The following is a 15871-nucleotide window of genomic DNA, read 5'->3' as shown; positions in this document are numbered from 1 at the left end:
CTAAATAGTATATAATAAAAAGACGTAAAAGAAAAGTAATAAAAATATTTAATGAAAGGGATGGATTAGTTTCCATTCCATAATATTATAAATATATATATACAATTAAGTTAATATAATAAACTATAACCTTAGCCATACCCCTCCCTTCTTTTACTAGGCCTAAGAAATGTTTTGAGCGCGAGTACTTGGCAACCAATTAGATCATAAATTAAGAGTCTGTCTGATAAGATGAACTTAAATAGGCTTGAGGTTACACTCACTATGTAGTTAGCTGTTGTGCACAAACCAAGGGGGCGTCCAACACCATTTTAGAATGCGATTTTGTAGTATTTGTAGTCTATGAATATGTTTGCTTAAAAAATAGGCACAAGCAGTAGGTTCATAGACCATTAGCGGGTCTATAGCTACAGAAACTCATTTTTAAATGTAATTTGCTTTTCCTGCATAGTAAGGGATCTAACACGACTCTAACTTTCCTGATTTTAAAACGACCTAAGAAAGATGTGGAGTTAAGCTTAGTCGTTCGACCACGCACAATTTTGAGATATCTAACCTTCTTACTTCGAGAATTGACAGTTTACTAGAAATCTAGGTGAGTATCCTTCCATTTGTTATAATTACAAAGCTACTTTTCGGCTCGTTAATTATTAAACTCCCTGTTGAACACCGTCTCTCAATTACTGGCAACTTATGCTTTTAAACACCAGACGAGGATTTTGAACTATTATATAAGGCTGTGTCGTCTACATATTGAGCCTAGTTTCTATTTTTTTGACAATTGTGGTATTTTGCACACGTAGATGGAAAAAAGTAAAGGGGATACTAAGAAACCTTGTGGAACCCTCGCCTTTAATTGACTAAAAGCGGACTACAAAGAACTTACTCTAGCGGTAAAGGATCTATTCGTTAGGTATGAGGTGTACCACCACAGTCAAGTAAAAAAGGAAGCTAGATAGTCGTGCCCTATTTTATCGAAGAGCCTTCTCAGTATCTAAAGGACCACAGGTGCTACTTTTTTTTTATCAGAAAGCTTTTGTAGTTCCTAGTAAGCCTAATTATCTAGTGAATTGTAGGGTACTTAACTCGAAAACAAAATTGAATGTTAGGCAGGACGCACATGCCATCCACAAATTCTTATAATTAACAAAGGACCCCGCTTCTGCCTCCTTTCCTAAGCAAAAAACAAGCTTATTAGGTGATAATCTTTAATAAAAAAGTTAGAGGGACTAGTTTTAGGAATGAAAATTACTTAAGCCAATTTCCACAGTTTGGGAGAGTAGGCTGTGGAAAGTATTTTATTAATTAATCTTAAATTCATAGAGATAGCTCGTGGAATTTAGTTTTTAAGCATTATCGGTATCCGAGGCTTTTCTAGTGTTAAAGGATTGGATAATAGTTTTAAGTTTCCGCAATGGTGGTAAGCTTAACCTTGATACATATGTTAGGTCCTAAAAGGTAAGAAGTAGTTACGGTAGGCACATGCTTAAAGCGGTGCGGATTCTGGTATATGTGGGTGGGCTTCCAGGGCGTCAGCGAATCCCTCTACTACTTCGGAGGGCGTCGTAGCTGAGGCTTCCAGCGCCATGAATGAGCGGTGTTATGCCCCTAACCTTAGTAGATGTAACGGTGGTTCTTGTTAATTTCCTTAAAGAATTATTATCTGACCCAAAAGTCTATATATTTTTTGCCAGCTCTTAAGGAATCAAGCTTTCAAGTCCTCCTTAACCTCAAATATTGATCTTGTTGTAAAGTTTTCTATCGCTTGGAGACAAGAGTTTATACATCTTGCTTTCGCCTTCTCATAATTTGAGATCTACTATGGCCTAGTAGGTTATATTGTTGGTTTTTTGTGGGTCTACTATAGTTCACCTCCTCCATTGGCACAACAGCCGTGTCTGAATCAAGTGCTTTGCTAATGAAGTGCTGCATGATGACTATGCTTTTTTCTAAATATTCCCGAACTGTGGGTAAAACTGGTTACCTTTTTATCCCAAGTTGTCGAGATCGACTTATCTCCTATCTCTATGGGGATGATCGGAAGAGAGTACAAATAGCATATTGACTCTGACTGGTACTTAAATTATTTATGCTACTGTGGTCAATTTGGACCAATAACAATTAAATTTTTTTCGTGGCTATTTCGGCAAACCTTATTTCATTGCCGCTCCTCCGCCTGCTATTCCACAAAGGGTTTTTTAAAGTTTAATTCTCCAGACATAAAAGCCCCGCAATTTTAGGAGTAAGTAGCAGTCATACTTACTATTCCAATGTAACAGAGCTCTATGTTAACACAGACAACTTCTAAAGTTACCTCTATAAAAAATAGAGCTCTTGGTGGGTAAAGTTTCTTTCAGTTAAGACAGCTACTTCTTCTCCTCCAGTATCTTTTTTTGTCGCATCTTTAAAACAGAATAGTTAGGTACCTTAAATCGGTTACCTTTCTTCAGATGTGTACCAGATGTAAAATTTTGGCCAGGTCCATTCTGGCAATAAGTTTCTGAGCTGGCCTCCAATTAGATAACCTAAAAAATTATTTATTTTTTAAATTAGCTCCTTAGTGGCCTTTGCCAGAGATAACTGATAGCATTTGGTAAGTGTTGCTACAGATTTATTCCTCATGTCGTTTGGGGGCTGTATTAGTTGCTTCAAGTTACAAGTTCTCTTTAGTACGCTGTACATAGTTTGTATTTTCTTTAATGAAAGCTTTTAGGGTTCTTGGAAGCTTTAGTTGCAAAAATGCAATAAATTTTTCTCAAAGGCCCATATTTCTGGTAGTTATGCATCCTCCACAATTTGAAACATGTATTCCTGGGCAATTAGGGCAGGTAGGCTTTTCATTCTCGCTTATCGCATTTAACGCACTTGCAGCTTGACTTACAGTATTATTCTGTATATCCAAATAGTTGACATAAATAGCACTGGTCAAACCTCCCGCTCCTTTTTAAGGGTTCAACCGACACGGCGATAGACCCAATACTTTTCCAATTTTAGCTCTTGCTTCGGAATTCAGACGTCTTGACTAGTAGAGGTAGAGGTCGTCTTTCCTTTTTAAAGGAGTGCATTTTAATTATTTCAGACGAGTTGAACCGTTAATACATAAGATCCGCCTTTACAATTTCTGTATCCATTTCTGCGAAACTAGCTCGAATAGCCACTTTAAACTCATTTTTGATAGGCAGCTGGTACCCGCAGAGGTTCCAATCTCCAAACTTTCCTAGTCTGCCGGCTATAGCTTATGTATCCCTCCTCTAACTTACCTTTTTTCCTTTAATACATCCATTTATTAAAATATGTTCCTCTAGGTCTACAATTCTCGAAAGTTATTTTAAATCCCTCAGTTTAAGCTAAGATCTACGGGCTTTGTTTACCGATTAATATCGTAATACTTGTTAAGTATTGAGCGCACCACTGTCCAATTTCGTGACCAAAGCGTATTTTATCATTACTCAGCTTGGAACTTACTTGCTATACACATGTATCCAATTATTTGTCAGGCTTCGCGACGCTATTAAACGCAAGACGCCGGCCACTGGAGATAACCACCATGTTCAGGGTATCAGAAATTCTCGCTGCTCCACGCTAACTATAGCTTATATAAATAATTTTACTTGATCTTGGCAAAGTTATATACGTTTTTTAATTATATGTTAACACTCAAGAAGCAAATGTTTATAAATATAAAAAAAAAAATTTTACGATAATACTAAAATGGATAGAAACGCCCAAAGAGAGCTAAAAGAACGGTCACGGCTAGTGAACAATTTCTAATAAGGTGTTTAATATGCAATATGAAAATGTTACTCGTTTACTTATTCCATAATGAAGTATGGTTGGTCGCCCCAAAAAAATGTATTTTAGTTAACAAAACTTTTTGTCTACTCTTACGCTTTGTTTTAAATAATGTTGTACTTGATAAAAAATATTTTTCATGAAACTAATGTTTTCGAAAGCCACTCTACCCTTTTTAAGTAGAAAAGCGTCAGACTGTGGTGTTAAAATGACAATTGGTTGTCCTTTAGTTTAAAGAGCAGTCTGAAACTATAAATGCTTGTTTCAAAACACTTGTCAACCCCTCTTTTCTTAACAAATTAATTTTAAAGCCTATTTGCCTAGTAGAAGTAAAAGTGCAGGATGAATCAAATAAATAATCAGGAACCATTATTGTGAATAGTCTTATGAAAAATTGCCGTGTTAAAGTTAGCGAAATTATTTAAATACATAACACTACGTTTTCACACTTTATTCACTGGCGTATTTAATCATAATAGCAATGTAACCGAATTAATTATGCTGTAATCCACCTCAAGCGTTTAATATATCCCAGAACATTTTCAATATAAAAGAAGTTGACTCTTCATATGTATGCATCTCTATTTATAACAAACTTATATGTAGAAAAATTATTAAAATTATAATATAATATATTAAACGGCCTCATGAAGCTTATTACTATCAGAATCTTATTAATTTAATAATTTAGGCGTCCCTGGAAAGGTACGCTTACCCGTAAAGACCTCAAGCTTAATATAATTTTAACTTCAAAAAAACATTGAATTAGCCCAATTTTTTTAATGAATACGAATATTAAACAATTCACATATATATAAGGGAGTAAAACAAAGAAATCTTCTACAATCCAAGGTTTTTTTTCTAATATTAACTTAAAAAGTAATATATACAACCTAAAAAGAATATTTCTAAAAATATATACTAACCACTTCACTTAATAAAAGAAAAACTTACAATGCTAACACACTAGAGAGACTCGAAAGAGTTTGGGTGCTAATATACTTAATTTCATTTTCTTGTAAAAGTCTTAAAGTAATTATTAATTTAAAGTTTTAAAATATAATTTATAATGGTAAGCGTGAAGACATATGCTTTACTTTCATGAGTATAAGAAACCGTGGTAATATAATATATGGACTTTTTACCTTTAAAAAATACTAAATTTTTGCACTGATAAAAGATAATTTTGATCGAAGTTTATATAGTTTCTATTATAAGAATGTAAAACAATTAATAACAATTATTTACTTTTATCGTTTCGCTATACTCTTCCTAGTGTTATAATAATTATAAGCCGCAAAAGCCGATAGGATATTTTAATAACTTGACATCATTTTCAGTATCATTTGTCTTAAGTTTTAAGAAAAAAAAACCGAAGTACGAAAGCCAATAAGATTATGTCTAAAGTAATAGATCGATGCAAACTGTTATAGAAAACATACTTGTTATGTCTTTGATAGACCTCAATAATTTAAATTTTTATCTACCTGAATTTAGCTAAAATAATTGCATAAAATTTTTTTTACCATACCAACCTTGCATAGTAAATATTTTAAAACCATAGATATGTTTATTATAAACGTATATAAAAGTCAAGAAGTGAAGCCCCTCCAATGTGGAAAGCATGATTTTATTCAAGTCGTTGGCTGAGAGATCGCTTATTTTATAATAACGCATCATTTCATGATAGTAGTAGAGTAATATTTACAATTTTTTAAATTAATAGGGCTGCTACTTGTTCATAGTCAGAGAGCTTTAGATTGCAATTGGATATATTTTTTTTATAATAAACGTTTAATAAATTATATTATTAATAATAATTAAGTATAGAAGCATGTATATATATCCTAGTTAGAAACGTTTTGACCTAATACAAGGCTATTATTCTTAAGCATGTTAGCTAAATCGAAAAAAAAAAGATAAATATTTACCTAGTAACTTCATTTGGAATTCTGATGGTACTTATTGCTCGCCTAAAGACTTGCAAAAGTTTAACTTTATGCACAACTATTTCTTTAAGATAATTCAGTACTTAATGCATGGCACACATTTAAAAATACGGTATAACTGCTAAGTGCTTTCTTATGGGAAGAACATTCTTTGAGAGCTTTGGGCCTTCCCAGAAAGTACAGCAAAAAGCAGAACTAGTAAAAGGAAGGTTTTTGGCTCCCTCTGGATACAAAAATAATAAGCGCAGTCCCTCTCGCGTTACTCTTATTTAGGTCCTTTTCTGCCTTATTTTAAGTGGAAATATTTTTTTGTGATAAAGCGTTTTAACGTGACCGGTAAGAAGTCTTTATTGAATTAAAAAGTTGAGTTTATTTTATACTTAAATTTATATAATTTTATTAGTAAATATAATCTCAAAGAAAAAAAGGCTTAAGCAATTATATATATATATTTTTCTTTGTACATGAAAAACAATGCTGATAATTATCACGTTCGACAACGCTATTTTATTTTTGGGGGTCACATCTTAAATTTCATATTTTGAATCTTGGAAAAAATCCATTGGCGTTTTAACCACGACTTGTGCTATAGAATAGAGATATATAGTAAAATTGTAGCCTTCTACTAATTCATAAAATTTTTATAAACAACTATACACCTACAGTAGGAAATGCATTATTTATAATAACCTTTACAAATGAAGTTTGCTACTGTTGGGAGTTGTATTATTTATATAAATATCTTTTTAACTTAAAGGCACCCTGAAGGTGGGAAGTTTAACTCAGGTAAATTCTATACAGAAAAACAACTAACTTGACCAGGGCCCCAATGCATCATATTTAAAGAAAAGTATCAGTCTTTTAGTTGTATCTGTTCCAAAAAAAAACATTTTGTTTGGGTTCATTGTAATAAAAGCCATACAACGCAGTACGAAAGAATCTCTAGCTATTCAGGAGAATAACAATATTTTTAAAGGCACACAGTACTAACATTAAATTACTGCTAATTTAACAAGTTTTAACTTCATTATACAGCGAATGAGTTAACTTATAAAAGGTAAACTGTGAACTTGTTTTGATTATTTTTTCCCTGAATTCTATGAGGTTACTTTTTTTCAGTTAAACTCATTTGTAAACATGAAACGCATTGAGTTTAATAAAACACATTACGCTACGGCATCGTTATAATCAATTAAATTTCTATGAGGATATAAATTTCTATGAGGATATGGATTGGTAAAAAGGTGCTAAATATCGCAAACCACAAAAAGAATATTCAAGACGCTAGCATCGTTGTAAATTATTCAACAATATTTTATTCCACTAAAAATCTAAATAAAAATTACAAATGCTTTACTATTATTTATATAAACAATACTTATTCTCAGTATAAAAGTTTTATAATTAGAAATATATATTGTTTAGAAGAAAGTGCATATAATAATAATTTAATTTGGCGAAACTTTAATTTTTTTTATGATACTTCTTTTAATAGCGATTAATAAAAAGTTTTAAATAAAAAAAATTTTAGAATTATTTGTAAAAAAATTTAATAAAGTATATTAAGCTTAAAAATTAAACAGAAAATTTACATCTAACATTCTTCTTTCACACTATTTATTAACATTATAATAACTATTGATTAAAATATTTATAAATTAGCATTATTTTATAGTAATAACTTATATATTAAATAATTAGAATGAGTAAAAATGAGTAGAAATAAATTTGAGATGAATTTAGTTTAGTTCTTATGTAACATAATTTATTAATTAATAAAATTTTATAAATTCAATATTCAATAAGATTTTATATAAAAAATCAAAAAGTACACAAGATGAATCTAGTTTTCTTCTTGTATACTATTTCTCAATATTATATTGAAATATAACTTTCAATAAAAAACAAAAAGAAAAGATTTTTAGTATTATTATATAATTAAAATTTATTAATTATAAAGATCGGTAAACGCAAACTTATGAATTTAGTTTATTTCTTTTATAAATATTTAGTAATGTATAGCTATTAAAAAATTTACTTTAAAAAAAAAGACCTTTTTTATTATTTAAATTTAAATTCATATAAAATAAATTGTCATAAAGAATTTATAAAAGAGTAAATTTGTACACAAATCTCATTATTTTCTTTTATACTACTTATATATATAATATTATAATAATTAAAGAAAATAATTGAAAAAAATTTTTTTTTAGTATTATTTATATAATAAAAACAGATATAAAATTTGTAAAGTAAAAGGTAAATATAATCTCAAGTTTGAGTTAACTTTTTTACACTATATTTATTAAATAACAGTGTAATATTAATTAGAATACGTCAAATACAGCCTCTTAGTATTATTTTTTTATAAACATATATGAATAGTTATAAAAATTAATGAAAAAGCGTAAAGGAATTTCACACTTTTACACTATTTATTAATAGCGATTAACTAAAAAACTTTAACTACTGAATTTATAGAAGTACTAATTTCTTACCTTTTATAATTGCACTTACAGTATTTTAAATTAAATAACATTGAACAACGAAAAGCTGCTTAAAAATAGCTTACACGCTAAATTATAAGATTATTATTTTTTTTATAAATTATTGTGTGCTAAAAAATGAATTTATAACATGCTAACTTGTCAAACTTTTATAATTCCACTTACTTTTTTATAGTTTAATAGCTTTGAACAACAAGAAAGTTTTTTTTTTTAAACTTTTGTTGCATTTTTCCTCACTGCCTATACATAACTCTATAAAATCATGTGTGCTTAAAGTTAGATTTGTAAAGTAATAGTTTGCTTATATACTTAAATGTCCCTTACATTATTCTAAATTACAATGGGAAACAAAAAGTTTCTTTAAAAACTTTTAAGGCGTTTCATTTCAAACTGCTTAATAATAGCTTACTACTACATAGTTTATTATAAATTCGTAATGTTTGCTAGTAAGTTAATTTTATAAACAGTAATAGTTAATATACATGATTGTCGACTCACATATCTAATTTAAATAGCAATGAACAACGATAAGTTTCTTTTTAAAACTTTTGAGGTTATTTTTTCTCTCCTCTTGATAATAATTTATTTCCTAAATGACTTGTTTTGTATGCTAATAAGGTGGTTTGTAAAAATTAATAACATAATATTCATTAACAGTATTATAGTTGGTTTTCTTCCAAAAATTTTTGATAGCTCAAGTTTTTAAATTTATTTATTTAGAAAAGAGTCATTTATTTTTGTGTTTCAGTTAATTTTTTTAAATTCCAATAAATTTTTTATTAATTTAGCCAATTCTAGCTTGTTCCCTTTTGTTTTCTTTATATAATAGACAATCCTTTGTATATTCGTTAAAGTTTATTACTTTTTTTTAGTTTACCCGCTATCGATAAGTTAATAAGAAATTCAAGTGTGCAAATAAATTTGGTTTTCTGTGAAGTAGCAATTATTTAGTCTACTTTATTCTATCTTTTCTTTTTAAAAGTTTTAATAGCGCGAGCTCTAGTTATTTTTTTTTTTCTCATAATACAAAAAAAATAACTTTTCTTTTAGCTTTGTTATTTTCGTTATTTTCGTTCTACTGAAAGGCTTCAATAAAAAAGCAAGATTCGGAAAGTACAGTATTTGAACATCTGCAACAGAACACAATTCCTATTTGTTTTAAAAAACTTTTTTAATGCTTGCAATCGTTGCAGGTGAATTCAATAGCCTATTTCACTTTTTTTTTCCTAAGCTCAAAATAGCTTACGAAAACCTCCCAAGCTGAAAAGCATGCTTTTTATTAACAGTTAATAGGAAATATAGTTGTTTTGAAGAGTGTATTATTTATCGGAAAAGCAGAAGTTATTTTTCAAGATTCCATTTCCGTAACCAGGTCGGAAATAGTTGATTAGAATTATAATCAACATTTAATATTTGTCCCTAATTTACACTGTCTCTGACTCTGTTCTCGAGAATAACAGGGGGTAGCCTCTGTTGAAGAGTGCTCACTCGAGAGGGATTGCTAATACGTGCTCTATGGCAAATATTATAGTCAAAAGTTCATATATCCATATATTATTTTTTATTAAACCTAACTCTTAACCCCGATATTTTGAAATGTTTAATGCAATGCAATGTTCTACTAAAAACACCGCTGTACTAAATAGATGATAACGTAAAATCAAGTAATAGCCTTATTCTAAGAGTTTCGGAGTAAATAAGGTACAGAAAAATATTAAAAAATCAACTTTGAGAATAATCATTACATCGCCTTTTATGGCTTATACAGAAAAACCAGTATTACCAAGTAAAAGAAAGCGTAATACGTACTAAATGGATTTTTTTACTATCCCTACCCCGCTATAGAGAGACCAGGATTTAATTTCAGTATTAATACTAGTCGTGTGAGTAGTTTCTGCTCCCTTGGTTCATGGCACTTATTTTGAATAAAATCACGAAACATTTCTAGGTTCCCTTCAAAAGTGCAGTATCCATTAACATAGCTTAATTCTTCGTAGAGCGCCGGCGAGCAGCAAAGAAATTTTTGGTCAAGTTTTAATTTACTAGTAAAATTTAAAAGGTGATTAAAAATAGGTTTGTAAGACTGCAATGCTAAGGAGTAGAAAATTACATGCCATGAGGGTACCAGGACGCCACAAAAGCTTTAGCGCCATTCTCAGTTAGAGGGTTTCCTTTAAGATCCCTAATGGTTATGTAAAAGATAAATATAAATTAATATACTAAACAGGAGGAACACCTGGAGTAACACCGTTGCCCCGATAGGTCTTATTATATAAGCAGATTTACTAAAATTATTTCTAAAATTCTTTTATACTGGTCTTTAATAACCTGAATAGACTAATAAACTGTGCGAAGCTTCGGCTTACGCGGTTTATTTAGATATTACAAACAGAAAGATTTTGGCGGAACAATAAAACTAAACATCTAGAAAACGATTGGAAAAAGTATAACAAGATGTGAAAAAGTGCCTTCAAAGCAATACAACATGATATGTATATGCAAGAAAAAAGCTAAAAAATATGATAAAACGTACAGTAAAGTTAACTTCGTTAGCCACACGAAACAATGAGAAGGAATACTAGTAATAGAGTTTCCTCCAAGATCCCTAAAAGTATATAAAAAGATAAGAAATGAAAATTAAGATAAAATTTAAGGTATATAACTACACCTTAATTAAAATTAATGTAAAAAAAAGTACAAAAAGAGAGTTAGAGTGGTAGTACTAAAGAAAAACAATGTACTGCACAACATAGGCAAAGATTGAAGTGAAAATGGGTAGCTAGTGCAACGTATAGCTCCTATAATTGGTTTATTCCTATCTTATAATAAAGGCGCTTCCAAATTAAGGTGCCTTATAATACCGTCCCCAAGAGGAGTAACGAATAGAATAAAAAACTTACAGTTCAGTCAAGGCAACGAGATGTAAAAACGAATCGTCTTCAATTGATTTTATTTTGTTATTGATTATGTTTCTACAAAAAGTATCTTATTATCATTGAAATAAGATACTGAACACGGTTACTAAAGTTCTTAATAATATTACAAGGGAGTAACTATATTATTTATCGAGTAAGCGGCGAACAATTTATGATTTATTTAAATAACACGAGTGAACAGAATATTATATAATAAAATATTTAATAATAGGATCATAATTATGGCCTTACAATAAAGTCAAATTACGGAGACCAGTGAACATCCCTTTGCTGATGGAGGTAAGTTGGTTATTACCTATATCCCTTATAGTTTTTATCAGTAGTAATATTAGAATAAAAATTAAAAATATGGTTAATATTAAGATCAAAAATGTATTCATTTGGTCTTTTAATAATTGTGAAAATCAGTATATATAGCAAATATGAGAACTCAAAAAAAATTAAATTCTAGCTAACGAAGAGGGCTGTAGTTGAAATAAATTGGCAAGGCATGCCTCTAAAATTTATCAATTAGCTTATGGAATGACCCCCAAGCGTTTTAATAAAGAATAAGGATCTTACAGCTCATTCAAGGAAACGAGATGTGAAAACGAATCGTCTTCAATTGATTTCAAATTGTTACCCAATAATTTTCTACAAGTAACATGTCACTAACATTGCAACAGGATATAAAAATTCTGAACACGATTATAAAGACTCTTAATAATATTACAAGTAACTATTTAATTTGTCGAGTAAGCGGCGAACATTTTATATGTGATTCGAGTAGCATGAGTGAACAGAATATTATTATATAATAAAATAGTTAATAACAGGATCATAATTATGGCCTTACAATATAGTCAAATTATGGAGACCAGAGAACATTCCTTTGCTGATGGAGGTAAGTTGGTTAGAACCTATATCCCTTATAGTTTATGTCAGTAGTAATATTAGAAGAAAAATTAAAAGTATGCTAATAATTAAGCTTAAAATCCATCCATTGGGTCCTTTAATATTAGTGAAAAACAATATATATAGCAAATATGAAAACTCAGGAAAAATTAAATTCTAGCTATCAAGAGGGCTGTAGTTGATATAGATTGGCAAGGTAATGCCTCTATAACTTATCAATTAGCTTATGGAATAACCCCCAAGCGTTTTATGAAAGAATAAGAATCTTACAGTATCTTCAAGGTTGTGAGATGAGAAAAAGAATGGTCTTTAATTGATTCTATTTTGTTATCCAATAAGTTTCTACAAGTAATATCTTACTAACATTGCTAAAGGATTTATAAAATACTGAATATGATTATTAAAGCTATTAATAATATTACAAGCAAGTAACAATATTATTTATCTAAAAAGATAAATTCTAGCTAAAGAAGAGTGTTGTAGTTGAAAAAGGTTAGCAAGGTAATGCTGCTTAAATTTATCAATTAGTTTATGGAAAAAAGTTCATCGTGAGATCTTCCAAAACGTTTTAATTAAAAATAACAAACTTACAGCTCCGTCAAGGCAATGAGATAAGAGAACGAACCGTCCTCAACTGATTTTATTTGATTATACCTTAAAGTTCTACGAGTAAGATCTTGTTAACATTGCTATAGGATTTAAAAAATACTGAACACGATTATTAAGGCTCCTAATAATATTACAAAGAAGTAACTATATTATTTATCGAGTAAGCAGCGAACATTTTATAATTGACTCGAGTAGCATGATTGAACAGAATATTATATAATAAAATGTTATATGATAGGATCCTAATTATGGCCTTACAATATAGTCAAATTATGGAGACCAGGGAACATTCCTTTGCTGATGGAGGTAAGTTGGTTAGAATCTAAATTCCTTATAGTTTATGTCAGTAGTAATATTAGAAGAAAAATTAAAAGTATGCTAATAATTAAGCTTAAAATCCATCCATTGGGTCCTTTAATATTAGTGAAAAACAATATATATAGCAAATATGAAAACTCAGGAAAAATTAAATTCTAGCTATCAAGAGGGCTGTAGTTGATATAGATTGGCAAGGTAATGCCTCTATAACTTATCAATTAGCTTATGGAATAACCCCCAAGCGTTTTATGAAAGAATAAGAATCTTACAGTATCTTCAAGGTTGTGAGATGAGAAAAAGAATGGTCTTTAATTGATTCTATTTTGTTATCCAATAAGTTTCTACAAGTAATATCTTACTAACATTGCTAAAGGATTTATAAAATACTGAATATGATTATTAAAGCTATTAATAATATTACAAGCAAGTAACAATATTATTTATCTAAAAAGATAAATTCTAGCTAAAGAAGAGTGTTGTAGTTGAAAAAGGTTAGCAAGGTAATGCTGCTTAAATTTATCAATTAGTTTATGGAAAAAAGTTCATCGTGAGATCTTCCAAAACGTTTTAATTAAAAATAACAAACTTACAGCTCCGTCAAGGCAATGAGATAAGAGAACGAACCGTCCTCAACTGATTTTATTTGATTATACCTTAAAGTTCTACGAGTAAGATCTTGTTAACATTGCTATAGGATTTAAAAAATACTGAACACGATTATTAAGGCTCCTAATAATATTACAAAGAAGTAACTATATTATTTATCGAGTAAGCAGCGAACATTTTATGATTGACTCGAGTAGCATGAGCGAACAGAATATTATATAATAAAATATTATATGATAGGATCCTAATTATGGACTTACAATGAAGTCAAATTACGAAGGCCAGAAAACATTCCTTTGCTGATGGAGGTAAGTTGGTTAGAACCTATATTCCTTATAGTTTATGTCAGTAGTAATATTAGAAGAAAAATTAAAAGTATGCTAATAATAAAGTTTAAAATCCATCCATTGGGTCCTTTAATATTAGTGAAAAACAATATATATAGCAAATATGAAAACTCAGGAAAAATTAAATTCTAGCTATCAAGAGGGCTGTAGTTGATATAGATTGGCAAGGTAATGCCTCTATAACTTATCAATTAGCTTATGGAATAACCCCCAAGCGTTTTATGAAAGAATAAGAATCTTACAGTATCTTCAAGGCTGTGAGATGAGAAAAAGAATGGTCTTCAATTGATTCTATTTTGTTATCCAATAAGTTTCTACAAGTAATATCTTACTAACATTGCTAAAGGATTTATAAAATACTGAATATGATTATTAAAGCTATTAATAATATTACAAGCAAGTAACAATATTATTTATCTAAAAAGATAAATTCTAGCTAAAGAAGAGTGTTGTAGTTGAAAAAGGTTAGCAAGGTAATGCTGCTTAAATTTATCAATTAGTTTATGGAAAAAAGTTCATCGTGAGATCTTCCAAAACGTTTTAATTAAAAATAACAAACTTACAGCTCCGTCAAGGCAATGAGATAAGAGAACGAACCGTCCTCAACTGATTTTATTTGATTATACCTTAAAGTTCTACGAGTAAGATCTTGTTAACATTGCTATAGGATTTAAAAAATACTGAACACGATTATTAAGGCTCCTAATAATATTACAAAGAAGTAACTATATTATTTATCGAGTAAGCAGCGAACATTTTATGATTGACTCGAGTAGCATGAGCGAACAGAATATTATATAATAAAATATTATATGATAGGATCCTAATTATGGACTTACAATGAAGTCAAATTACGAAGGCCAGAAAACATTCCTTTGCTGATGGAGGTAAGTTGGTTAGAACCTATATTCCTTATAGTTTATGTCAGTAGTAATATTAGAAGAAAAATTAAAAGTATGCTAATAATAAAGTTTAAAATCCATCCATTGGGTCCTTTAATATTAGTGAAAAACAATATATATAGCAAATATGAAAACTCAGGAAAAATTAAATTCTAGCTATCAAGAGGGCTGTAGTTGATATAGATTGGCAAGGTAATGCCTCTATAACTTATCAATTAGCTTATGGAATAACCCCCAAGCGTTTTATGAAAGAATAAGAATCTTACAGTATCTTCAAGGCTGTGAGATGAGAAAAAGAATGGTCTTCAATTGATTCTATTTTGTTATCCAATAAGTTTCTACAAGTAATATCTTACTAACATTGCTAAAGGATTTATAAAATACTGAATATGATTATTAAAGCTATTAATAATATTACTAGCAAGTAACAATATTATTTATCTAAAAAGATAAATTCTAGCTGACGAAGAGTGTTGTAGTTTAATAAGGTTAGCAAGGTAATGCCTCTAAAATTTATCATTTGGCTTATGGATTAACCCCCAAGCGTTTTAATAAAGAATAAGAATCTTACATTTCAGTCAAGGCAACGAGATGTGAAAACGAATCGTCTTCAATTGATTTTATTTTGTTCTTCCATAAAGATCTACAAGTAATATGTTAATAACCTAGTTATAGAATTTAAAAAATACTGAACGCTATTATTAAGACTCTTAATAATGTTATAAGGAAGTAACTATATAATTTTAGTAAGCGGCGAACAATTTATGATTTATTTAAATAATACGAGTGAACAAAATATTATATAATAAAATATTTTAGAGAGAATCATCATTATGGCCTTACAATAAAGTCAACTTACGGAGACCAGTGAACATCCCTTTGCTGATGAATGTAAGTTGGTTCAAAGCTAAATCCCTTATAGTTTATGTCAGTAATAATATTAGAAGAAAAATTAAAAATAAATATCGTTATTATTAAGGTTAAAAATGTATCCAAGCGGGCTTTTAATAC

The sequence above is a fragment of the Zophobas morio genome, unplaced genomic scaffold (assembly GCF_036711695.1).
Source record: "Zophobas morio isolate AGI-343-1 ecotype UQ-CSIRO unplaced genomic scaffold, CSIRO_AGI_Zmor_V1 ptg000420l, whole genome shotgun sequence".
NCBI lineage: Eukaryota > Metazoa > Arthropoda > Insecta > Coleoptera > Tenebrionidae > Zophobas > Zophobas morio.
The sequence above is the reverse complement of the archived record's forward strand: the minus strand, read 5'-3'. Positions refer to the sequence as shown.